The sequence below is a fragment of the Phoca vitulina genome, unplaced genomic scaffold (genome assembly GCF_004348235.1).
Source record: "Phoca vitulina isolate PV1807 unplaced genomic scaffold, GSC_HSeal_1.0 scaffold39, whole genome shotgun sequence".
Classification (NCBI taxonomy): domain Eukaryota; kingdom Metazoa; phylum Chordata; class Mammalia; order Carnivora; family Phocidae; genus Phoca; species Phoca vitulina.
Window position 1 is genome coordinate 12,446,942 of NW_022589742.1, and position 3,388 is coordinate 12,450,329.

General features: G+C 43.7%; 1 pseudogene; it reads left to right on the forward strand.

The window, feature by feature from the left end:
* The first annotated feature begins 430 nt into the window (after nt 1-430).
* On the forward strand, nt 431-2,263 carry LOC116647115 (annotated as a pseudogene).
* Nucleotides 2,264-3,388: the final 1,125 nt, after the last annotated feature.

Sequence of the window (3,388 nt, forward strand, 5' to 3'; positions counted from 1 at the left end):
AGTGCAGGCCAGCACAACCTCCCCAAACACTCAAGAGGTGGAATTTCCAGCTGGGATACACAAGGGACTTCTGTGATGAGTGTCCATAACCAGCAACTGCTGGGTATTGCTGTATGTGTTTATCTTATCATCAACTAGACTGTAAGGTTTAAAAGGCCAGGAATCATACTGTATGAGTGTATATATTTTGGGAGAAAAATAGCATATAATTAGCACAAGCTTTGAAGTAGGCGGACCTGCCTTCTGGGCCCAGAATTTCCACTAACGTACTGCCTATGGTCCCAGTCACAGCACAGGCTCTTTGGGACCCTCAGTGCGGTCATCTGTATTACTAGTAGTTGTAAAAACCTACTTCCCAGGATTGTTGGAGGATGAAATGCGTAAGCATCAAAAATGTGCCTTGTAGGGGCTCCGGGCTGGCTCAGTCGGCATGGCCCGTGACTCTTGCTATCAGGGTCATGAGTTCGAGCCCCATATTGGGCATAGAGATTACTTTTTTTAAAAACATGCACCTGGTAGGGCACCTCGGTGGCTCAGTCAGTTAAGCATTTGCCCTTGGCTCAGGTCGTGATCTCAGGGTCCTGGGACTGAGCCCTGGGTCAGGCTCCTTGCTCAGTGGGGAGTCTGCTTCTCCCTCTCCCTGTCCCTCCCCCCGACTCATGCTCTCTCTGTCAAATAAATAAATAAAATCTTAAAAAAATAATAAAATAAATAAGTAAAAAATGTACCTGATAAATAACAGGCACTCAATGAAACAGTTACACCTTTCCCTAGGAATCTCCTAACCCCTGTGCCTAGCTCCAGGCCAGCACATTTTAAACGCTAAATAAAAATACCCCAGGTAAATAAAAAGATGCTAGGTAAATAAAAAGATGCTAGGTAAATAAAAATAGGCTCGGTGATGGATCTCCTAGATGGTCCTTAACAAACTGCATTTTAAATAAACAACTCTTACTGTTAAAAAAAGTCTTTTGAGCAGAATTTTGGTCTAATACAATTTAAATGAAAAAAAAAACAAAACAAGGAAAGTGCTTTAGGCACTGAGGAGATTAGGACTCAAGGGAGTTGAGCTAGTTTTAGCAAGAGACACTTACAGGGTTCTGAAGGTGGTCTAGGTGAGAGGTTACGACTGCTTGGACTAAGGTCCTGACAGGAGGTGTAGGGAAATGACTGATTTCAGAATATATTTTCAAGATAGCCATGATATGGCATATTAACATTCTTATGTACATTAAATTAGAAAACGGATGTAAAAGTTTTCTCATATTTTGGGTATCAAGATGATAGACAACTATAAAAGACTAGAAAAAACATGCAAATAAAAAGGTTATATCCTAAGGTTAATATAGAAAGTTCTTTAAATTTCTGCTCAAAATTAAAGACACAGTAGTCAGTAAATTTATTTTTATTATTAATCTGTTTATTGATAAAATGAAACATGTTGAAAATCTGCAAAAAAAAAAAAAAACAACTTATGGAGCGCCTGGGTGGCTCAGTCGGTTGAGCTGCTGCCTTCGGCTCAGATCATGATCCCAGGGTCCCGGTTCGAGCCCCACATGGGGCCCCCAGCTCAGCGGGGAATCTGCTTCTCCCTCTCCCTCTGCCCTCCCCCCACCTCGTGCTCTCTCTAGCTTGCGCTCCCTCTCTCAAGTCAATGAATAAAATCTTGAAAAAAATAAATAACTTACTGTTTTCCTGTTTTTCCAAATAGCAATGCAAATCATCCTTGCTACGGACATTTTTGGAAAACACTGGAAAGTATAATAAAAAGCTAGCTCTTTCCTTGCAGTTCCGAGGCAGAGGCTGGGGTGCGTTCAAGATTCAGCTCCATCCCTGGCCCCGGCCGAGGGAGGCCCTGCGGCTGGAGGTGTTGTGGACATTAATACTGCTTTACAAGAGGTGCGGAAGACCGCCCTCATCCAGGATGGCCTAGCACCGGGAATTCACAAAAGCTGCCAGAGCCTTCGACAAGGCCAAGCCCACCTTTGTGTGCTTGCATCCAACTGTGACGAGCCTGTGTATGTCAAGTTGGTGGAGGCCCTTTGTGCTGAACACCAAATCAACCTAATTAAGGTTGATGACAACAAGAAACGAGGGGAGAGAGGAGGCCTCTGTGGAACGGACACAGGGGGAGAGCCCCCCCCACCCCCCGCCGGGCCAAGGGCTTGCTTGCAGCTGTGTTATAGTGAAGGACGATGGCAAAGAGTCTCAGGCCAGGGATGTCATTGAGGAGTACTTCAAATGCAAGAAACGAACAAATTAAAGAGTTAGCTCTTGTTCCTCAAAGAAAAAAAAAGTCTAAAATTTGCTATAATACCACCAGCCAGCCACATATCATGTCGATGCGAACGTTTTGGAGTATTTCCTTCCATTATTTCTCTCTCTCTTATATTTATATAATATAAATATTATTATCTCTTTTATATTTATATAATTTAAATAAAGAGAGACGGGGGTGGGGGCGCAGGGCACCTGGCTGGCTCACTTGGTAGAGGGTGCGATTCTCAATCTCAGGGTTGTGAGTTCGAGCCCCACCTTGGGTGTAGAGATTAATTAAAATTAAAAATAAAATATTTTTAAAAAAAGAGAGAGAGAAGGGGCGCCTGGGTGGCTCAGATGGTTAAGCATCTGCCTTCGGCTCAGGTCATGGTCCCAGGGTCCTGGGATGGAGCCCCGCAACGGGCTCCCTGCTCAGTGGGGAGCCTGCTTCTCCCTCTCCCACTCCCCCTGCTTGTGTTCCCTCTCTCGCTGTGTCTCTCTCTGTCAAATAAATAAATAAAATCTTAAAAAAAAATAAAAAATAAAAAAAGAGAGAATCTGAATCTGAATCTGAAGATCAAAATAATTACCTGTTGTTACTGTTGTTTTATACAAAAGTTTGTTGGTCTCAGAAGACAATGGGCCAGCTGGGTTTCCTTCCTCGCTGAGCACTGAATGCTCTGGAAACCCAGGCTTCGAAACCAGCCACACTAAGACGTTTCCCTGGTTGAGAGGTGGCTCACCTCAGATCTCCACATGATGTGTGCTATATAACCATGCTTTCGAAGAGAATATGCCGAATAGAAAGTGGGGGAATAAGAACACATCTGAATTGGTGACCAGTCCAACACAATCCATGTTTCCAACCCAATGGCATTTTCTAGCAAAATAACGAGAAGTTGAAATAAGGGGGTAGGAGACAAGTGCCTTTGAAAACTTAACTCGGGGGGCGCCTGGCTGGCTCAGTCGGTGGAGCGTGTGACTCTTGATCTCAGGATCGTGAGTTCGAGCCCCACGTTGGGTGGAGAGCTTGCTTTAAAAAAATAATAAGTGCTCGCTTCGGCAGCACATATACTAAAAAAAAATAATAAAATATAATTTCTGAAAAGAAAGAAAACTTAACTCTGGC